Raw genomic sequence first — 24,737 nt, forward strand, 5'->3', positions numbered from 1 at the left:
TATAAAAGCAAGAGCATTACTAAACGTAGAGCCATATACCGGCCCTGAGATAGACACAACATCAATCTTAAGGCGACTCCGATGTAACTCCAACAACATCACTACAATAAGTTTCGACGTAAAATCCTTATACACTCAAACAGTAAAGTGCCTAAACACACCATCAGAAGAATGGCAAAACTTCATCCAAAAAGTTGCAGTTAAATTATCAAAGGGATCGGCAAAGAAGCTTCCAAACGGAAAGGGGAACCTAAATAAAACATCACTCTCTCCAGGAATGAAGATCCAAAAACGAATAATAAATCATACACTGAGAAAGATACGGAAAGATCCAGATAACAAAGACTTGCAGATAACCTTGAGGGAAGCTAAAAAATCACTAAAACAGAAGAAATGGGAGAAACAGAAAAATAAAAACGATCAACTATGGGCAAAATTATTCCACGAAGCGAACCAAAAAAACAGCTCTAAATTCTGGAGAATGATTAAGGAAATAATCCAGACCATGGTGGCATAGACTCAAACATCACAGAAGAAGCGTGGACAAACTATCTAGCCAGTCACTTCAATAGTGAGGATACAATCAAAGAGGAAGCGCCAAAGAGCTTGAGAACGGATGACGTGGCGGAAGGATTAGGCCATCACCAAAGAGAAACAAACAACAAATGTAGTATCCTCATCTTGAAAACGAATGATTCAAAGAATGACGTTGACATCTCTACAGATTCGGATCTACAGGTATCGACTATTGGGACAGACGACATCAGAAGACAAATAGCGAAAGGAAGACCAACAGGCGCCCCTGGACCCAACGGCTTACCATCAATGCTTTACAAAAACGACGTAGAGTTCTGGAGCGTCGCTTTAACACCTTTATTCAATTACGCAAAAATTACTCAGACACTACCAGAGTCATGGCACGGTTCAATAATTAGCCCAATCTATAAACACTCGAGCAAAAAAGACCCAAAAAACTACCGTCTGATTGCGTTAATTGATGTAGAAGCTAAATACTTTGCAGGGAACATACTAGAGGAATTAACCTCATGGGCCACAGAAAACTCAGTAATCCCGAACACCCAAACCGGATTCCGTCAGGGCCAAGGAAAAATCACAAACATCATGGCCCTGACTCTACTGATGGAATCAGCAAGAGATAACAACAAATATTTATGTCTCTCTTTCATCGACTATACTGCTGCGTTCGATCATGTAGATCGCAACATGTTATGGCAAAAATTGGTCAAATGGGGTATACCTGCTCACCTTTTAAATGTATTGATAGCACTACATTCTAACACCTGGATTAAAATCAAACTTGGTGCAGGCACACACCTTTCAAAACCAATAAAAACAACAAAGGGCCTCAAACAAGGCTGTGTCCTAGCTCCAACGCTATTCAATCTCTTCCTAGCCGACCTGCCCGGCGAACTAGATAAAAGATTCTGCCACGCACCAAAGCTAGGGAAGACCACACTATCCAACCTGCTGTACGCAGACGACCTGGTGCTTATCTGCCAGACACCCATTGGTCTCCAGCACCTACTAAATACCACCTACGCCTTCTCAAATAAAAATGCTCTGCAAATAAACTTTAATAAATCTAAGGTAATGGCAGTAAACTACAAAAAGAAAAGGGAATATAACTGGCACATAAATGGAGAACGAATGGAAAATGTAACAACCTACAAATACTTGGGCATAATACTGGACTCGAAGATCACCTTTAAACCTCAGCTGGACTCCCTGCGAGGCAAGGGAACGGCAACCTCCCTTGCCTTAAAATCCTTAAAGACTAAACTCCCAGATCTGACCTTCTATCCGCTTCTTCAAGTACTTCGTGCAAAATTGCAACCAACACTCACCTACGGGATCGAACCCCTTCAAGGGAAAGACGCCACCCTCCTGGACATAGTCATATCAAACTCTTATAGGCTCATCTTTAACCTGCCAAAACAAGTCTCCTCCGCACAAATACGACTGGAATTTGGCATCGCGAAACAAACTCTAGAAAGACGGCGTGCATACGTCATTGCCTGGCACAAGATACGCAACGCCGATAAAGATTCCCTAAATTCTAACATCTGGGAAGAGACTCTTCAGCATCAAAAATCATCAGCGAGGAAGTACTTAATTGACTCTCTTGAAGTGCTGGGCCTATCCAACTTGTGGGGCATCCCAACAGACCACGTGACGTTTAAAAAAACAGCCAAAAAAGTAGTTAGACTTATTTCCACAGCTGAAGATAAGGAGGCCCTGACAAAAAAAGCACACGGCTGGATAATCCTTAATGACTATGGATCAATGCAACCACAGGCATACCTTAACGTGGGCATGAACTTAAGAATGAAAGAAAAAATTTTTAAAATGCGTCTGGGCGTAATCCCTGTATATCCTCACTTACCGCCCTGGACAAGGAAAAATCTTCAACCACAATGCCGTCTGTGCAAAGCCGGAAAGGAAGACCTTGTCCACGCAGTGTGCATTTGCCCCAAATTGAAAGATCTGAGATGCAAATTCCTGCGAGACTCCTTCAAAACTTACGGTATACGGACATGTAGACAGGCAGTCAAACTTTGCTTCAATCCCAGCAAAAGAAAATTAAACTGTCAGGTCGTAAAAATTTTTGAACTCGCTGGATCAGATACATGAGAACCTGAGGACTGTCGATTTTAACAATGGTATACTATAATCCGAATCAACTTGGCAAACTCACAGGACAGAGAGAACTTCTAAACATCCTCTGGTTAATTGTCCTTGCAATTTTTAATTTTCCTTTATAATGTTTTTACTCGATTTGTAAAGATTTTAATTAATCATGTACAAATAAATACTTACTTACTGGCCAAGCCACACCCTTGGTGAGCGTAAGAGACTGTAGAAAATGACGATTTAGGTAGGTAAGTGGGAGGGCGGCAGAAGCCACAGATCGCCTCTGCCTGGCCTAGTATTGGCTCGAGGTTTCAACAGGACTTTAGGGTCAGCCAGAGCTGCTTCCACACCTCCGTGATATTTACAAGCTGGCGATAATAAATTATCGCCGCTTTTTCGGCCGAAAAGCGCCGATAATTTTATCGCCTAATTAGCAAGGCCACGCTAACGCGTGAAACCTTGCTTTAGCGTGGGGATTCCTAACGCCCAGCTTTGCATCTCTAATGAGATGCAAAGTGGGCGTTCCTGACCTGACATGTCAGGAGAAATGTCGCTAAGCTACATTTCTCCTATCATCAAGCCCCACACAATGAAGCATAGCGGCAGGAAAAGTAGAGATAACCCCTGTTATCGCTACTTTCCTTACGCCTGCTTCAGGACTGACTTAGACATGATGTCCTATGGAAGGTGGATATCATGGCTAAGTTTGTGAGTCCCTATCAACAAGCTAACACCACATTTCATGAGATTATCGCTGGGTTTCCTGCGATAATCTCACGTTAGGCAGTTAGCGCTAGGATTTGTATCGCTTTTGAGATAAGCGGTGCTAATAGCATGCTATCTCAGCGATAAAAATCCACGCAAGCCGGCGATAATTATCCTAGCGCTAAGTGCGCTTAGCGATAATTATCGCCGGTTGTTGTTGATATGCCCCTAAAATGTTGAAACTGCTGCAAAGAAGCTGAAATGGAAGGGCACTAGTAAGCTCATTGTACTGTAAACAATTTTGTAACCATGGGGCATATTATCAAGAAACGGCGTTAAAGTTATCGCCGCTTTAGTACGGCAATAATCGGCTTGATAATATGCCCTCGAGAATTTCCATTGAAGCCCATGTTCTGGTGTAAACCTGGGCCTCTATTGGAATTCTCTGCGGCATATTATCAAGCCCATTATTGCCGCTTTAGCGGCAGTTTTCTGACGCTAAAGCGGCAATACTTTTAACGCCGTGCTTGATAATATGCCACCATGATATTAAACAAAGATATCTTTCATTAACGTTCTGTGTAGATATGCAAACACACATGCAGTTAAGCACAAAAAAAATACTTACCGGATGCAACAGACTGACACTTAGGGGGATTATATATGAGCCCCTGCGTCACTTCTCATAAATGAGGCCCTTACATTATAAGTAAGCAATGTGCTATTAAAGCCAATGGGCCTTATTTATGAGAAGTGTCGCATAAATGAGTGAAAGCAGCGACACGTCTCAGTGCACCCTCCTTGCGACACCTAGGATGCGTCATTTTTACTGTATGACGCATCGTGTCGCAAGGAGTTACAGATACGTCAGTATTACTGACGTTTCTGTTGGCGTATTGCTGGAGTTGTGTCGGAAGTGTGACGCAACTCCAGCAATGTTCCTGTCACATGGGGCAAGCCCGTTGTGAAAGGGCCTGCGTCACCCTTACGCCTGCCATGAGTCAGGCGTAAGGTTTTGATGCATTGGTGTCCTAGAAGTGGCGCACTGAAATCTCCTAGATTTCACTGCGCCACTCTTACGACCCTTTCTTGCGGGGAACGCCCGCCCTGCATACATTATACCTGGCACAGGTATACTCTAGCACAGGGGTTTACGAAGTGACATTTCTGCCTAGATGCATCACTTCGTAAATATGGCGCAACATGGCGTATTATTTACGCCGCCGCTGCGTCACTAAAAGTGACGCAACGGCGGGGCAAAAGTGACGCAAGGGCTCATAAATAAGCCCCCAAGTATCACACATTCCCAAATGGACAATCAACGTCAAACAGCAGAGTGGACAGACATCAGAGACATCAGAGACTCATTGTTTCAGAGCCGGCATTAGCCAATCTTTTTTGGCTCCGCACCGGACCTCTTTTTTCACTGATTCCCTTACTACCACCCTGTTGACAGGGAGCCAGTGCAGGTCTCTCAGGTGGGGTGTGATGTGGCTGCGGCGAGGGATGTCGAGTATCAGGCTTGCGGAGGCGTTCTGGATGCGTTGAAGCCGTTTCAGGAGTTTTGGCGGGGCTCCTGCGTAGAGTGCATTTCCGTAGTCCAGTCTACTGCTGATGAGGGCCTGGGTGACCATCCTTCTCGTTTCAGTGGGGATCCACTTGAAGATCCCACGAAGCATGTGGAGGGTGTTGAAGCAGGAGGAGGACACAGCGTTGACCTGCTTCGTCATGGAGAGGGTAGAGTCGAGGATGACCCCTAGGTTGCGTGCTTGGTTGGTGAGTGTTGGGGGTGTTCCTAATGCAGTCGGCCACCAGAGGTCTTACCAGGCCGATGGGGTGGATCCAAGGATGAGGACCTCCGTCTTGTCCGAGTTCAGCTTCAGTCAGCTGTTCCTCATCCAGACGGCGACGGCCTTCATTCCTTCATCGAAGTTGGTTTTGACGGTGTGGGGGTCCTTGCTGCGAGAGAGTATCAGCTGGGTGTCGTCGGCGTAGGAGATGATGTTGTGGTCCTGCCGTCATGCGACGTGGGCAAGCAGTGCCGTGTAGACGTTGAACAACGTTGGGCTGAGGGATGAGCCTTGGGGTACGCCGCAGATGATCCCGATGGCTTCAGAGTGGAAGGGGGGAGGCTGACGCTCTGTGTTCTTTCGGAGAGGAAGGAGGAGGTCCAGTCCAGGGCCTTCTCTTGGATTCCGGCGTCGTAGAGGTGTGTTCGTAGTGTGCGTTGGCAGACCGTGTCGAAGGTGGCTGACAGGTCCAGGAGGATGAGGGCCGCGGTTTCTCTGTTGTCTAGCAGGGTCCTGATGTCATCAGTGGCCAGCGATGAGGGCAGTTTCGGTGCTGTGGTTGCTGCAGAACCCGGACTGGGACGGGTCCAGGATGCTGTTCTCCTCGTGGAAGCTGGTCAGTTGTTTGTTGATGGCCTTTTCGATGGTCTTCGCCGGAACGGGAGCAGGGAGATGAGTCGGAAGTACTTGAGGTCCTTGGGGTCCGCCTTGGGTTTCTTGAGTAAGGCGTTGATCTCTGTGTGCTTCCAGTTCTCCGGGAAGGTCGCTGTCTCGAAGGAGATGTTGATGGTTTTCCGGAGATAGGGTGAGATGGTGCTGCTGGCTTTGTTGAAGATGTGATGTGGGCAGGGGTCTACCGGGGATCCGGAGTGGACGGTGTTCATAATCTTGATGGTGTCGTCATCGTTGATGTTGGTCCAGGCGAGCAGGCGGTTGGTGCGGGTGGTGGTCGTGGGAGCGGGGATCTCATTTGTTGCCGGGGTGGTGACGGCGTTGAAGCTGTTGTGGATGTCTGCGATCTTGCGATGGAAGAAGGTGGCCAGCGAGTCGCACAGGCCTTGTGAAGGTGGAATGTCGTTGGTGTTGGAGCTGGGTTGGAGAGTTCCTTCACGATGTTGAAAAACTCTTTGCTGTTGTGTGTGTTGTTGTCTAGGTGGTCTTTGAAGGAGGTCCTTTTGGCGGAACTGATGAGGTGGTAGTGTCTGCGGGTGGCGTTCTTGTGTGCTGTTAGCTTTCCGGTGTTCATTCAGGGATCCAGTTTTTTTCGAGTTTTGAAAAGGATCGCTTAGAGGCCTGGAGGTCTTCGGGGAATCCGCTGGCTTTCTTGCTGGTGTGGGTGTTGGAGGGCTTCTTGAGTGGGGAGAGGGAGTTGGCGCAGTCGCTGATCCACTGTCTAAGATTGCGAGCGGCGGTGTCGGGGTCATTTGGATATGCGGGTGGGCTCCGGGCGAGGGTGGTGGAAAGCTGGTCTTGGGTGACTTTGCTCCAGCAGCGGTGTGGCATCTGTTGGGTGCGGTGGTGCGTGGTGGGTTTCCGGAAGGTGTAGTGGATGCAGCGGTGATCGGTCCAGTGGAGCTCGGTGGTGTGGTTGAAGGAGACGTGGGAGCTTGCGGAGAAGATGGGGTCAAGCGTGTGGACGGCGGAGTGGGTGGGTTAGCTGCTCAAACCAGTGCAGAGAGTCAGAGCACTTTACATCACACACACATTATACAGAGACAATCATTCGTGGGTAATTCATTCTAGGAAATATTATATAAAGCAGTGAAGATTACAAGATGTAGGAATGAGTATCACATATCATCCATACTAGTAGGCAGTATATTTTAAGAGTGTTTGGTCTGGAGAAGGAACGTACCACAGTGGTTGGGCTTGGCTTTACTATTAAGATTGCATTTCTACCTAAATTAACTTTTTTAGCCAAACTAGGATAATGAAAGACTGGGTGGGAAAACATAACTATAACTAGGGCTCCCGGTTTTATGGTATTTATTTTTTTAACATTTCAGTCTGTATTTATCCATTTTTATTTTCAGGCCTTTGTATCTGTATTTATCCATATCTATTTTGTTTTTTGCATATAAATGTAGTTGTAAAACTGAACATTTCCATATTTATTTAAAATGATAGACATGCACTCATACTTTGATGTCTGTCGTGTTTTAGCTATTGAAGGGGCATATTATCAAGGACGGCGTTAAAAATTATCTCCGGTTTAGTGGCAGAAAACTGCCGCTAAAACGGCGAAAATGGGCTTGATAATATGCTCTATGGAATTCCCATCGCAGCCCATGTTCTGGTGTGAACATGAGCTTCTATGGGAATTCTCCAGGTCATATTATCAAGGCCATTATCGCCACATCAGCGGCAATTTTCTGCCGCTAAACCGGCAATAATGTTAACACCGCATATTCACTGCGAGGGGTTTTGGAAAACAGGATAAATGGCGCTCAGGCAGGTAAACGGTAAGGTACAGCGAGAGAAAAGAAGAACAATGACTTCACGGTGCAAACAGGTCAGGGGAAGACCCAAAACCCCTGTGTAAGGTGTGTGCAAAAACCCATGCCAAAACAATTATCAAAAAGCCCTGTGCACACGTTTACGATAAATAAGACATTCACAGAATAGTCAAAGTAGTTCAACACTTGTCGTTCTGTGAATGTTGTTTTAATTCAAGATGTGTTCATCAATACAAAGAGCGCCAGCCGACACGTGTTTCGTCAACAGGTAGAAACCTGTGACCCTTCAGGGCTGATGTAAGTGAGTTAGGGATGGAAATCGAGACGTCGGTGAAACTTCAAAAGGATCCGAGGTAGAAAACGGGTTTTCGAATCACAGAAACTGGAGTAAACAGATCTCACGGGCGGATAGGACCGTGTACCAATGGAGCCTGGTGTAGGCGGGTAAAGAACAAGAGTGTCTCACTCGCCGTCCTTGATAATATGCCCCCAAGTTGCCAAATTGTTCCGAACAGTACATCCACTGGCAAATATTAGCATTATACCACAAATGTATGTTGGCAAATGCAGTTATTTAAAGACGTTTCATCATGTTTTTTAATTTGTCATGCTGTCCATCTGCCCAGCTGTTGGGCTATAATTCATGAAAGGCAGCACAAAGAGTCACATAAAAGAAGCACATTTTCTATGTTTATCAATTCTTTAAATAAATGCAGACAGAGAACACATTGTTTTCTGTCTGTATTTTTCTATAATAATCCGTAAAAACGGAAAACAGGGTAGCTTAGTTATTACCCATAAAGCTGCTCAGCCTAGATCCTTTCAATTTATTTCAGGAATGCCCCCCTGTGTGCTGCTACTGCCACCAAAATAAATGAAGAGTGAAGCCTGAGAAGCTTTAGAAAGGGCTTTTCTGTAGCCCCGGGAGTCCCCGTGCACACCCGACAGACGCACGCAAGCAAAGCGCTCCTTGTTCAGTGTACCGGCGTCTGCTGCGGAGGTGGTACGGCACAAGGCGTTTGCATCTCAATAGAACGCAAGGCTTTTGCTGGTTGATTTTGTTTTGCCCCTGAAATGCCCTGGGAAGGATTCCACCGTTTAATAAAAGGACTGTGCACTGTTTGTAAACTAATTAAAAGAAATGCACTGGTTTAGCCCTGTGCTCATAAAATAATGTGCAATATTTTAATCAGTAATGTGTCTTACTAATATATCTACTGACGTCCCTGCTCTTTTCCAGGTCCTGGGGCTCACATACACTGGCTCTGGGAGCATGCCTAAACCTAAATGTGTTTCTCTAAAGATGAAAGTGAACATCATCAAGATTCCAACAGATAAAAACAAACCAACACAAGGCAAAACTGATATCAGGACACCATGCTAACGCATGAACATTAAATACTTGTTGCAAGTACATCCTGGTATCTCTCCCTTGAGTGACTTTACAACTTGTACATTTGCAATTTTTTCTGTTTGTATCTCTTATGTAACTCATGTCCTTGTGTAACGCAACTGGTTCTTTTGTAAAGCGCTCTGACACCATCGGGTAATGTTCGCGCTATATAAAATAGCATTAAATAAATAAATAAATCCTGTGTGTGTGCCAATATTAAAAGACCAACCCTTTTGAGGGCCGGCCGAGCATTCTGGCTTTGTTTTGTTCAAATAAATGCAGTGCCTCATGAGATAATAAAGTCGGAGGAGTTCTAATTAAGCGTGACTAATGCATTTTAATGTGGTGATGCGGTCATCTGCATTAAAATGCGTTAGTCTAACCCCTGATGCATGATACTTGGCAGGGCTGTACCTGCCAACTCACTCCCACTGTGTTTGACACAATATTGGCCCCCTTCCCATGATCACCTGGTGAGGAGCCGAAATCAGCCACCCTCAGCAATCTTTTGGGGCATATTTAAAAGGTGAGGCCCCTAACACCACTGGAACATCATTAAAAGTGACATTCTTGTGGCGATGAGGCTTGTAAATATGCCCCCAAGGGCCATATGTACAAGAGAAGTGGCAGAGACGGCGTGAGGTCGGGAAGGTGTACGGGCGCCTTTACCTACGAGGAACTGTCTCGAGGTACCCACAGCCGAATCTCATAGGGAATTCTTCCTGCTTTTCTTGGAATACTACTTCCACGCTCTCCTAAGTGACACCAGATTAATAATTATAGGCCACGCACCTTCTTTGCTTATCACAAAATAGCTTTCTGGTCCTGAAGAAGCGCATGGGATCTCCTCCTGGGACCCTGATATAGCGCGAAACATGTTGATCTAGGGGTATGTTATTTATTTAGCTACACAGGGCCGTTATATCCCTCACAGCAGCACCACCTTTTTGGTTTTTTTTACTAATGACAGAGGGACCCCCTTTTTTCAATAAATTCTTCAAGCACCTCTCCATTCATTTTTTAACTTCACGCTAGGACACCACTGCCACTTACCCACACACCCATACAGCTTTATTGAAAATATCTCCGAAAAAGTGACTCTTCGGGGGACCCGTAGGGCATTGCAGTGCCGGCCCGACGAAGAGCAATAGCCCAATGATGAAGCATGACAACCTTCTGGGTGTGTGACGGCATCATGAACAGGACACACTGTCCCCCCCAAACACAGTAGTAGAATGACAAGAGCTCTTTACACTTTTTTCCAATGATAGGAACGATGACTCTTGTTGGTTATAAGGAGCGTGTTGTTACCCTTCCTGGCTTAATGACACGCTCTGCCACTTCTGATACGCAGGGCTGCACCATATTTACAAGAATATGGTGAAACCCTGAGCGCAAGGGTGTCTGCGTGCAGGGGAAGATTGTTTATGCACAGGAAGGTCCCCTTCTTGCACATAAACAATCATGAAATGCTGTTTTGTAACTTTTATGTGTGCTGCTTAATGCAGCACACACAGAAGTTGCAAAACAGCTTCCTGTACATAAACAATCATTGGCCTTTTTCTGTTTTCATGTGTGCTGCACAAAGTAGCACACATGAAAACAGCAAAAACAAGGAGAAATAAAACATTTCTCCTTGCTTCGCCAGGTTAAGACCAGGTTTTCCAGGGTCTTGATTCTGGCGCTGCCTCCTATTTACGCCTCCCTTGTAAATGGGAGGCAGCCTCAGAATCAATGGGTGTTGGAGTGGAACGCCCACCGCAATACCCATTGCCCTCCTCTTTCACGCTAAGCATAGCTTGAAAGGGGACAATGCAAACGCTGCAAAGCGGATGACGCAGATTTTATCCACCTTGGCTGGCTCTGCAAACCTATAGCGACGTACTGGTCACAGATAATGGGCATAGTGACCGAGATGATAGGGGTGGAGATTGCATGTACACTGGAGCTATGTCTATTAGGCCTGCTGAAAATGATATCTGGGGCGTAAGTTAGCAGCGGTGGCCCTATTACTGTCTAAACGCCGAATATCAATCTGTTGGGGCGGGAAAAATGTACTGCATAAAGAAAAGGCTGGCTACGTGATATGGTCTACTGTAAAACACAGCTGGAAAACTATGCAAAAGAGCTACCTGAAGCCTCACGACGGCGAGATATCTGGGCCCCATATGTTGTTTATATGACGAATGCAAACTCAAACTTAACAGACTAATATATACAAATGTGGGGATAGTATAATCTGCTGTGATCGATAACACGTGCTTTTACCTTTTTTCATTGTTAAGTACAAAGCGGCGATGGCCTCCCACGATAGAGGAATGGGCTATGTACAGATCAAGGAATCGCATAGGATGGAGATTGTTCTCACTGTTATTTTTTATGGTTATGCAGAATATTTGTCACTGCATTGCACAGCGGCACCATATGCTATGTAATCGGACATGTGTAACATGGCAATGTGGAACTGTAACAATTGTCCTCTGTGTTATCAAAATCAATAAAAAGAAAAATATTACTAATAAAAAATAAATTTAAAAACAGCATAGCGTGAAAGGGGGCCTTATTTACAATATCAAGCAATAGGAGAGCGAGGAATAGAGGGGGAACCGTCCCTATCGCCTGTATGAATCAAGTAAACAATGTGGACGTCCCCAGACCTGTGTGGGGATTGGACTCACTGTAGTTGATTTACAGTGCCAAGGAATCCTTCGATTCTTTTAAAAGAACCCTCACACACCAACTTAGTTGGTGTTATGCTTCATCATCGGGGACCCAACCGGGTAGCCGAATGCCGCCCAGTTGTGCTACGACGCCTGATTACAGTGGAGCAGGTGTGGTGCAGTGGTGTGATGAAGTGAAGTGTGAGTTAAAAATACCTCTGGGAATCCTGACCATGGAAATTTTATTCATGGTGGCCCAGGGTATGTTAAAAATTACGAAAGACAACTAGTGAAGTCATTAGTCTCTTAGTTGTCGACTTGGGTCAACATGTTTCAGCCCACGATTAAAGGTATGAGGGGCTTTCGTCAGGACCAGGTGAAAAGTGTGAAAAAGTGGATGGCAAAATTACGTCATGTGTGTAGAATGGCCACACTTGCTAAGGTGTGTTGGGAAAAATAGGAGTGTTTGGATTGCGCCAAACAACCGAAATTGAGGTACCAGTGAAATAAATGACAGACAAGACACATATAACAATTTTAGAAGCAACATTAAAAGAGTAATCTTTAGTCTGGGCAACATGTGCCTGTCAATTCATGGTGGGCACATACGTGAGTCCAAGAGGATAATGCCGGGTGATCAGGTGCTATAAAGGTACAAAAGCATATGGCAATTAGCCGTTTTGTAGCATAATAGTGCATGTTTATAGTGCAGGCGGTACGGGTTGCATGCTGGGCCGTGGTATAAAATACATAAGGCTCAGATCGCCAGTTTGAGCCACGAGGGCATACTTCCAGTAGGTGGTGTTGCATGGTGTGCTCATTACCAAGTGCCTATAGGTATGCCACTAAATCAACAAGTAGTTAGTTAAAAATGAAGGCATCAATCATACGGGATGAAAATCAAAGAACATAGTTACATTAAATTGTAGTGTTAGGCAGCCGATCGGAGGCACAGGAGAGGAACTGCCTCTGGTCCCACTCTGCGGGGAGGAGTGAAAAGATGAAAGAATGAGGGGTCAGGTTAACCTGTAGCCCAGAGCTGTACTAATTTAGGTACGCCTGGCTGGTGTAATTGCGCAGGGTGCCGTCGCGTCATGTAGTATGGGCGCTAGGTGCGAGAAGTCGCTATGCGCAGGCAAGACAGTGGCAGTTATGACACTGAAGATTAAAAATCAAGCGCGGGGTGAAAGTCTGAAGCGGGCGTGAGCGGGAACTTACTTGAGTCTGTTGGCGGTTCCCACTTTGAACCTACTGCGGCTCCCTGGGTCCCGGCTGCTAAAAGTTGGTGCTCCGGGAGACAGACTAAATGCGGAAGTGGCGGCACTGGGGTGAAACACACTGGCAGCCAAGTTTTGGAACTCTCTCCTACTGTCTATCCACAGCCTAAATAATTACTTGGCATTCCATAAGGCAACTAAGACTAATCTTTTCCCCTCACTGTAGGTCCCTGTGCTTTTCCTGGTGGTCTTCTCCATTCGACTGTTATTAGCGCCTGGACGCCCCTTTGCTGGGGCAGCCGTGTGCTCTATAAACTATATAACATAACATAACATTAAGCCACGTTAGGTGGTTTAACGCCACCTTGTAAACATTGGGTAGATATCAACTCCACCAGAGCTTCGGAAAATGAAGCGCTCCAGCAGCGTTAGGCACTTGTAAATATGCCCCAGCATGTGTCCGACATAGAAAAGAAAAACAAGCAGGGGCGGCATCGGCTAAACATCCAGGGGCTCTTTTACAAGCCCCGTGCGCCGCCAGTGCGTCACTTTTAATATGGAAAAAGTGACTCACCAGCAGCGCAAGTGGCTTGTAAATAAGCCCCCCAGTGATTCTGGACAAGTCACTTAACAACATGAATGTGATCTTGTTTAAAGTAACAAAAAATGAATGTGAACTTGTGTAATGGGAGGAGCTAAAAAGAAACGTTTAGAGGTTTGAAAAAAAACGCAATAGGTTGGCAAGTGACAGCGCATGTGCGCTGCCCGCAGGCTAGAACTAAAAGGCATTCATCTACTCACGCTTTTTTAAAGCAGGTTGTTGATGTGCCAGCTTTGAAGCTTGAAAATTGACCCAGAAGCACTTTTATAAACTGCAAAATAACACCAAATAATACAGACATCTTAACTGAAATACAACAATGTTGTGCTTTCAGGTGTACGTCACAAACTATCATGGGGCATATCAACAACAACCGGCGATAATTATCGCTAAGCGCACTTAGCGCTAGGATAATTATCGCCGGCTAGCGTTGATTTTTATCGCTGAGATAGCGTGCTATTAGCAACGCTTATCTCAATAGCGATAAAAATCCTCACGCTAAGTGGCTAACGTGAGATTATCGCTGCTAGCTGTTAGCGCTGCTTTTTTTGTCTCTAACAGGGTTAGCGATATTCTTGATAATAGGAGAAATGTCGCTTAGCGACATTTCTCCTATTATTTTACTCTGGAACGCCCCCTTTGCATCTCATTAGAGATGCAAGGGGAAGCGTAGAGTAAAAGGGTGCTAACATGCAAATTTGCATGTTAGCACCCTGTTGTTGATAGGGCGCTAGATTTATCTCTGTTTTTTTGGCTTTTAAAGCCAAAAAAGCAGAGATAAAGCCCTTGTTGATATGCCCCCATGTTCTCAGAATAACAATCCATCACCAAATCAAAGTAAAAACTGTTTTACTTACAAGTTCAAAAGATGCTTTTTTCCCGAAAAGTTTTTCAAATATTCCTCCATAAAGGTCAATCATTGACACTCAAAGTGCAAATAAAAAAACATACATAGGTCGAAACTTAACACAAAAAAAAAATGATGGAGGTTGAGCCCACCAAACATTATAGTCACCATATAATATAAGGATGGGCCATAAATTATTAGAATTTCAACACATTGGTCCAGACTTACAAAAAGTCATAGAACGCAGTGGCCAAACATGCTGCGCTGCGTTGCGTGGAAGGGAGGTAGAAGGAGAGCACCATATCTACAAAGATATGTCTCCCTTCTCCCTTTCCCTAGCGCCATCGCTGATTTAAGCTATTGTGCGCCAGGCACACAACTCAGCACCATAGTGCCAGGGTGCGTGCCTTAGTCTGCCATAGGTTTTGAACGGGAAGAATTTCTAAATGTAGACATGCTTTAAAAATTTCCCTAATTTGTATGTGTGCTGCACAGTGCAGCACACATGCAAAGTCAGAAAAGAAAGGAGAAACAAAAAAAATTCTCCTCTTAACTCCTTTTAAATGGTTTAACTTTTGGCGCTAAACCCTGTCTGCTACTGTTTGTAGATAGTGTTTTAAGTCTAAAGGCATGAGTGGTTGCATGGGAATTCCCATGTAATGCCCCATGGTGCTAAATAACAGAAAGCAATGCTTTGCGCTGATTTCTGTTACTTTCAGGGGGACAGATTTATAATAAACTAACGCAACGCGGTGCAGCAAGTCATTTTGCTGCACCGCGCTGCGTTAGTTTGGAAGCACAGGCAAGCAACATATTTACAACAATCTGTTGCATCTCTGTGCTTCCCCCTGAGCTGGCGCACAAACTGCTGCCATGCGCCGACGCCATGGTGCAAGTATGCCGGCGCCACGGGGATGATGTTTATGTGTAGGAAGGGTTTCCTTCCTGCACATAAACAATCAGAAATGGCGTTTTACAACTTCTATGTGTGCTGCATTAGCACGCATAGAACTTTCAAAATGTCATTGTTGAAATGAATGTCTATGTGCAGGAAGGGACACCTTCCTGTACATAAACAATCACCAGAGGTGATTTCCTCTTTCTATCTGTTTTGCAGAATGCAGCGCGCATAGAAAGAGGAAAGAAACGAGGAGATCCTCGTTGCGCCTCCCTACGGCTCCCCTGGAAAGGCGTAGCATTCAGGTGCATTTCCAGATTTACGATTCTTGTAAACCTGGAAATGTGTCTGGTTCCATGGGTGTTGCGTGGTAACACCCACAACAACACCCAGGGAACGCCCTTTTCACGCAAAGTGCTGCGTGTAAAGGGGCCTTATTTACAAGTACAGAAAAAGTCAGCCAGGGTGGCTTTTCCTGCCCTTGTAAATATGGGGCAGCAAAATGCGCTGCTGTTGCATCAGGTGGCGCAAGGGGCTTGTAAATCTGCCCCAGGATTCTTTCCAGCACAAAACAAGTTTTGCACTGGAAAGTAAATTAGGAAAAACACACTTTGTGCTGGTTAGCGTTATTTTTGTGACACAAACCTGGAGCAAAATGTTAGTCAATTGCCCCAGACCAGACAAATATATTCCACATATTTTACTGTGCATGAAAATTAAAATAATTCTATATTCCTATAAGTATGAAAAACAAGGGGCATATTATCAAGAAACGGAGTTAAAATTATCGCTGCTTTAGCGTCAGAAAACTGCTGCTAAAGCGGCGATAATGGGCTTGATAATATGCCCTTGAGAGTTTCAATAGAAGCCCATGTTTTGGTGTCAACATGGGCTTCTATCAGAATTCTCAAGGGCATATTATCAAGCCCATTATCGCCGCTTTAGCGGCAGTTTTCTGCCGCTAAAGTGGTGATAATTTCAACTCCGTGCTTGATAATATGCCCCCAAGTACTTTGAGAAATATGTGGAGCTATTGCTCATAGGATTGCGGGAAAGACAGATGTTGCGTTCACTTCCTATTTATACTGCCATCTCCGCCCTTCCCCACTCATTGCTGGAATAGCCAAGAGTGAAGTACCACAGGTCATCACTTTATGTCCCTGTAGAGTCAGCAGCAATGGGGTGCAGTAGCGCAGGTCGTTACTAGATGTCCCTGTGGAGTAAGCAGCACTAGGTGCTGTACCGCAGGTCGCTACTAGATGTCTCTGTGGAGTCAGCAGCACTGGGTTGCAGTACTGCAGATCGTTACTAGATGTCCCTGAGGAGTCAGAAGCACAAAGTGCAGTACCGCAGGTCGCTACTAAATGTCCCGGTGGAGTCAGCAGCACAAAGTGCAGTATCACAGGTCCTTACTAGATTCATAGCTGCCAGGGTTTCAGAATACAATGTGTAACATTTTCATAATTTCAATGTAATTATGAGTGCCATTTCAACAACTATGAGTGAGGTGACAGCGCGCCACTAGGCAAGGTCACCATTGTTTTTAGCCTAATTTGTGCTTTGTGTTTTAAATTGGGTTTTAACAAACTGTAATCTCTGTTTACTTTAGAATTTTAACAACGAAGCTTACTTGTGCATTTTGCTCGATTCTCCCGCCGTCCCCGGTCCGCTGCAGCGTCAGTTGTTTGCGTGGAGGGATGTGGCTCCGCCCTCCACCCCTCATTTCCACTACCGGGGGCATTACATAAGCAATATGGGTGCCCAGCCGCGCAGCGGCGCGCCAAAGGCAAGCCCGTCTGTGCCAGTTTGTCGCCATACACCAGACATGCTGTTAATTATGATAATATGGGGTACACTTACACCCGAAATGAGTTACTTGCAATCAGGATGCAGGTGGGCAGGTGCAAACAATCTGGTCTGGCGGGGGTAGAGGGTCCCTTCGGCTGCAAATGCTGTGGCTTCTTGTCAGGCACCCCCACAACGCTTAGCAGCCACCAGCCCCCCCTTCGGAGTAATTACACGGCCATTTTCCACCTAAATTGCCGCTCCCTAGCCAATCACTTTGCCGATGTTCATGATCTCCTGGAAGCTGAGTCCCCCGACGTCCTCTTCCTCACAGAGACCTGGCTTTCGGAGGACATGGTCGCGGAGCAAGTGCTCGCACTCCCGTAAGTCTGTAAGATACATACCTTCAACAGGGAAACGAGAGGCGGGGGTATTGCGGTCATTCTTAAAACAGGCTACCTTTGCACCTTTAGAAAGCAAACCGTTGCCAGTTGCCAATGTGCCCACTTTAAAATCGCCCTTAATCCCAACTACAATATGACAGGTTCACTGATCTACCGACCTCCGGGTCCCTCAAAGTCTTCAGGGAAGCTCTTAGCGAGACTGTCAGTGCCCTGGCGGTCAATGCCTCTAATTTTACAGTCACAGTTGATCTTAATCTGCATCTGGATAACCAGTCTGACTCCAAAGGGACGTTTTTTTGGGCCGATCGTGCAGCATCTCAGCTTGATCAACAGGTCTCAGGACCAACGCATTCAGCTGGCCACATGTTGGACCCAGTTTTTACAAATAAACCTTCCCTTACAGTCCAACCCCCTATCCCGATGGGTTGATCGGATCATTATCCTTTCAGGGCATCAGGCCTACGCGTAATTTAGATAAAACATTTTCCCTCAAAGCCCCTGGCATAAACTGAATTCCATACCCACCTCTCCGCCACCTCCCCAGCTTTACCGGCTGACCCTAACAAGGCTAACTCGGTCTTCTCTAACTGGATTAGCCAGCCCCTTGATAGCCTGATTCCAGCTAAGTTGTCCATGAATCGTCAATCTAAATCCCATCCATGGTACAACACTAAATTAGCTGCTTTGCGTAAAATCTGTAAAAAGCTGGAGAGAATCTGGAGAAGGGACTATGACCCGACATCTAAGGATCACTACCGGGTAGCCGTAAGGAGATACCACAGGGCCATCCAAGTAGAGTGTGCAGCATACTATGCTGAGCAAATCAGCAAGAGTACTAACCCAGCGAAGAGTATCTTCTCCACAGTCTCAAGCCTTAAAACTCAGAAAGACGCCGTAGGTCCATTGATCACCTCTGATCAACAGTGTGAAGAGCTTGCTTCCTTCTTTGTCAGGAAGGTAGAAGATATTTATAAATACTTCCCTATGGTCCAACTCGGCCCTCCTGAGGCAACTTGCAATCACACCAATGTCACACTAGAGGCTTTTTCCCCTATTCCCCCGGATCTATTACTCACCCTTTGTTCTAAAATCAAGTCAGGTTCCCCAGTTGATCCACTGAAGCCCGGCCAATTTTGGAATATTCTACCCACTATCTTACGTCCTTTAGAACAGGTGATCAATGGGTCCCTCAGTACAGCGGTCGTGCCTACAGCGTGGAAACAGGCCAGGGTGATACCGCTGCTCAAAAAACCTTCCTTAGACCCAAAAAAGCCAGAAAAAGTTCAGCCAATCTCCCTGCTACCTTGGGCCGCAAAGATCACGGAGGCCTATGTTAACTCCCTCCTCACGGAACACCTAAACTCCAACAACAGGCTCGACCCTTCCCAAAATGTTTTTTGCCCTGCTCACAGCACAGAGGGGCATATCAGCAACAACCGGCAATAATTATCGCTAGGCGCACTTAGCGCTAGGATAATTATCGCCGGCTAACATGGATTTTTATCGCTGAGATAGCGTGCTATTAGCAACGCTTATCTCAAAAGCGATAAAAATCCTAATGCTAACTGCCTAACGTGAGATTATCGCTGGAAACACGGTGATAATCTCACGAAATGTGGTGTTAGCTTGTTGATAGGGACTCACAAACTTAGCCATGATATCCACCTTCCATAGGATATCATGGCTACGTCAGTCCTGAAGCAGGCGTAAGGAAAGTAGCGATAACAGGGGTTATCGCTACTTTTCCTGCCGCTATGCTTCATAGCGTGGGGCTTGATGATAGGAGAAATGTCCCTTAGCAACATTTCTCCTGTCATCTCAGGTCAGGAACGCCCACTTTGCATCTCATTAGAGATGCAAAGCGGGGCGTTAAGATTACCGGCGCTAAAGCAAGGTTTCACGCGTTAACACCTTGTGAAAACGGCCTTGTAAATATGCCCCAGAGTCGGCGCTCTTGGCTGTGACAGAACATCTCTGGACAGCTTTAGACGCTGGGCAGACGTCGGCACTGGTCCATCTGGATCTCAGTGCCGCGTTTGACACTGTGTCCCACGCCACCCTGTTGCGGCACCTGGAGGAGGCTGGAATCATTGGCTCAGCCTTGAAGTGGCTAGCCTCATTCCTCACGGATAGGATGTTTCAGGTGATAGCTCCCCCTTTACCTCGGGCATCCTTCCCATCAGGCAAGGGGTACACAGGACTCTTCCCTGAGCCCTCTGCTTTTCAATCTTTACGTACAACCTCTGGCTGTAGTAGCCAAGAGCAGAGGGCTGACCATGGTCTCCTACGCCGACGACACACAGTGTAGTGTGTCAGAGCACTGAACATCACACAGGGACAATGAATCATACATGTGTAAAGCAGTGTATAGGAAATGTTACCTAAGAAGTGTAGGAAAGGAATCATAGGTCATTCATGCTGGGTATAGTTTAAGAGTGCTTGATCTGAAGAAGCACAAACTCATCTCCTTATTTATGAGGCCTTTCGTCACTTTTACGCTGCTGGTGCATCACTTTTTGTGACGCTGAGGCAGCGTAAAAAATGTGCCATGTTGGGCCCTATTTACAAAGTGACGCATCTAGGCAGATGCGTCACTTTGTAAACCCCTGCGTCACATAATAACTGCATCAGGTATAATGTATGAAGGGTGGGCTTACCCCAAAAAAAGCCTGGTAGAAGTGGGGCAGTTAAATCTATAAGATTTCACTACCCCACTTCTAAGACACAATTGCGTCAATATCTTACGCTTCCCTCACAGCAGGCGTAAGACTGACGCTGGCCCATTAATGCATGGGACTTGCCCCCTGCGAAAGGACACATTGCTGAAGTTGCATCTGCTTTTAGACACACCCCAGTAATGCATCACTTTTGCACCTACAGACACGTCAGAAATACTGACATATCTGTAACTCTTTGCAACATGATGTGTCATACAGTAAATATGACGCATCCATGATTTCACAAGGAGGGAGCACTGGGAAAAGGCGCTTTGCTGTTTTCACGTAGTGATGCATCACTTCCCATAAATAAAATATACCTCCATGGTTGGGGGTTGTCTTTTCTAATAAGAATTGATTTCTACTCAACTGAACCCTTTTTGCAACATTAGGATAATGAAAGACTGGGCCGAAATTAATAGGCCGATTTACAAGCCCCTTGCGCCGCTGGTGCGTCATGTTGTGTGACACACCGGCGGGCAACCTGCTGCATGATATTAACAAGCACAAGTAATGCCATCCTGCATGGCTTTACCTGTGCTTGTAAATATTGCCCCTTTTCACTAAACACTTTGGGGGATATGCATAATAGAAGTGGTGGAGTGAGGCGTTAAACTATTCCACGGCCTCATAATGCCCGATTTTTCCGCTAGGCAATGGACACAGGAACAGACAGATACACTTTGTTCCCTACAAGCTGACATGATCGCTAATGTTAAGTATGTGGAGGAGTGTGGCTCAATGGTTAGAGCGGCAGACCCTGAAGCAGAGTTCTGGCCAGGGACCAGGGTTCGATTCCCGCCACGGCGGGGCTCGGGCTCAATTTCCTCGGACCTGTCTATTCTCTCCTCGGTGCCTATTCTAATCACGGGCCCCACGCTGCAACTCTGGACAATAGCTTGCTTAGCCTCCACACCGTCCCCAACAGCGCTAAGGATGCCTGGCTTCACCCTGGGGGTGCCCAGGAGTGGACACTATACAGGGAAAGCCAGGAGGGGTTCCACAGCGGTATGAGTATCAGCGCCAGGAAACCGCAAAGGCGACACCGGAAGGTGGCCGTCTGGTGACAGTGCGCTCTATAAGTACCTTGACATTTACATTTACATTTACATTGAAGGCGAAACAGTACCCATAGCATACAAATCCCACTTGTACAGAGATACAGATATTCTGACGACCGTAGAGACTGTGGTAGTGAGAAAGAGCGCAGCCTCAGAGGAAACAAATAATTGTCGTGACTCTAGTACCGGCCTTAGAGGCTGCTACTTAGGCAAGCATCCCAAACGCTAAAGCCTTAATCCGGGATGGATACAATGGGTTAATTCTCTCACTGCATCAGATGTAGAATATAGATACTACCGAAGTCTAAAAACACATGTATTCCTGCAATATGAACAAGAATATCCTCTACCAAATGAAATAATGCCTCTAGATCAGTATGAATACTTAATTTACACTGACGGATCTGCGCAGGCAGCCATGGAAAGTAAACAGCAATTCAGTGCGGCATGTGTGATGGCAAAAGGTCGTATGCAGGACGGCAAGTTCCATCCAAGCTGTACAAAAACACAGTCCCTAGGGGAATGCACGGCTCAGCTATCAGAATTAAAAGCTTTGATACTGGCATTGGTAAATACGGATCGAGAATTCCCCACACTAATTGTGTGTGATTCCTTTTACTGTGTCCAGTCATACAATGAATATCTTCACTACTGGGGACAGAATGGGTTTAAAGATTCAAAAGGTGGCACAATTAAGCATAAAATGCTATCGGAACAGGTAGCTAAGTTGAAAAATGAACTACCAAGAACTCACGTGATACACAAACTGAGTCATCAACCTGATGACGTTCACGTTGAAGGGAATTCATTGGCTGATGAAGCTGCAAAGGGGGCAGTATAACTGCTTCGGTAGCTGCAATTACTCGTTCGAGAACGAGAATAGATGGACAGATAATTGTAGTTGTCATTGCTTCACGCACAAACAGCCCAGCAATACCGAAAGATTTTCCACTCAAGTACTCCTACAAGTTAGATATAAACAACATTCCATATGCTCAGATTCCTGGAGTGGGGGATAAAATAATACCAAACATAGATCGCAGATTAGATTTAATACTAGCTGCACACAAGGGTCTAGGTTCTGCACACACTGGAGTTCCCGCGACAGTTTCTTTACTGAAACAACGCTATTGGTGGCCAGGATTACTAACACACACAAAGAACCAGGGGGCATATCAACAAGGGATTTATCTCTGCTTTTTTGGCTTTAGAAGCCAAAAAAGCAGAGATAAAACTAGCGCCCTATCAACAACAGGGTGCTAACACGCAACTTTGCATGTTAGCACCCTTTTACTCTACGCTTCCCCTTGCATCTCTAATGAGATGCAAAGGGGGCGTTCCAGAGTAAAATAATAGGAGAAATGTCGCTAAGCGACATTTCTCCTATTATCAAGAATGTCGCTAACCCTGTTAGAGACAAAAAAAGGAGCGCTAACCACGGTTAACGCTGCTTTTTTACGTCTGCTAATTTTCAGACTTAGCCATGATATCCTATGGAAGGAGGATATCATGGCTAAGTTTGCCTGTCCCTATCAACAAGGTAACGTGTGATTATCGCTGGGTTTCCAGCGATAATCACACGTTAGCCTGTTAGCGTGTAGATTTTTATCGCTATTGAGATAAGCGTTGCTAATAGCACGCTATCTCAGCGATAAAAATTCACGCTAGCCGGCGATAATTATCCTCACGCTAAGAGCGCTGAGCGATAATTATCGCCGGTTGTTGTTGATATGCCCCCTTGTCTTGAAGTGTGACGTTTGTCAACAGATGAAGGGCTCCACTGTGAAACGTCCTGCGCAGACACCTCTACTAATATCAGACAGACCATTATCTTGCACCTATCTGGACCACTGAGGCCCACTACACTCAGATGGGGCTTACAAATGTATCATGGTCAAAGTGGATTCATGCTCAAGATTCCTATGGGTATGGCCTCAGCGCTTGGCTGACGCTCAAACTGTTATAAAAGATTTGTGAGTCTTTATGGGATCATACGCAGTTGGCACATTACATTCTGATCCTGGCCCCACGTTTAGCTCTCTGGCTTACAAGGAAGCCATGGAAGGTTTGGGTGTGGCATTGCGGTACTCCTCACCGTACCATCCTGAGGGAAATTCGCTAGTGGAGAGGAAAAACCGGGACTTAAAGCAGTCTTTAAAAGCTAGGGTATTAGGTTCGGGTCACTCACCTATATGGGGTACAGCGTGCCCTCAATTATCTGCCAAGAAGCTCTCTAGGTGGGTCACTTCTTACGAGGTTCTATTTGGGACGAGAATGTGGGTACCTGATCTTGATTGTGAAAGCACAGTGGATTATGAAAAATATTTTGACATCAATAAACGTTTGGCTGTTTTACACGATCTGAATGTATCCAGGACACGACAAAGTAATGTCCATATAAAGCAGGCCGCTACTGGGGAAGTAAAATCAGTAACAACAAGACGTGTCAGGAATCCTAAAGTCAGGGATCTGGTCAGCGAAAAGATATTGGACAAGAAAGAATTTGGGCCATCATACAGAAAGCCCGTACCTGTCCTAGCAGCTGAAGGAACAAGAACTGGACTCCTGCAGCCTCTTGCCGGGAAAGAAAAGAGATTTGTCTCCATTGATCTGATCAAACCACACTAAGTGGCCGATACTGAATAGTAGGCCTCGTGGACTTCTGTGTAGCCGAAGTCCTCCTCTATACAATAAACAGAAAGACTCATCCTGTTTAGGGGGTCAACTTCACAGAATGATGGACTATGACTAGGCTTTCCTGTTTTCAGTTTCTATTTTTGGGAAATTCTGGTGGTGTTTTTTCAGTGTTTTCCAGTGATTTCAAAATCTCAAAAAAACAGTGCTTTTCAGTGGTTACTCCTTTTCGCGCCAGAAAAACAACTGAAACAGTGTTTTAGCGGTTTTTATGTAACGCTTTGCTTTTATTATTGCTGTTGCCATTTTTCTTCAGAAAATGTTTACTGCTCTACATTTCAGAAGCTTAATACATTCATGAAATACTTTCCATTGTCCTTTGATTCTGCAGCTCAGATTTAACAAGCATTTGCAATGCAATAGGTCCCGCATTTATGCGAGTTTAAGCTATTCGCATTGTAAATGACAAAGCCTTTTATTTATGTTTTAAAAACGAAAACAAAAATACAAGGCATTGTTATTTGCAATGTCAATAGTTCAAACTCGCGTAAATGTGAGACCTATTGCATTACAAATGCTTGTTTTAAATGAAAGCGTGAATTGGTCACTCAGCAAGTTGGAAGTTACAGTCTGTGTTCCAGAGTCGCTGCCCCTCTCCTGCTCAGAGCGTGTTGCATTGCATTGTATCATCGATATAGTGCCCTCACACGTGTTGTGTGTGCGAAGCGCTGTTTGGCACTTCATTTGGTGTCTTTCAAAGGAATGGCTGACTGCGCATCTATTGCATTTTCTGCGTTGATTTACAGATAAGACCTCCGTTATGGAATGGAACACTGATGTGCTCTGCTGCGAATTACTGTACTGTTCCCTGGAAGCTGGCAAGCTCCCTGCACCTTCTGAGTACAGCACAATTTGCT

Source organism: Triturus cristatus, chromosome 2_2 (genome assembly GCF_964204655.1).
Source record: "Triturus cristatus chromosome 2_2, aTriCri1.1, whole genome shotgun sequence".
Classification (NCBI taxonomy): domain Eukaryota; kingdom Metazoa; phylum Chordata; class Amphibia; order Caudata; family Salamandridae; genus Triturus; species Triturus cristatus.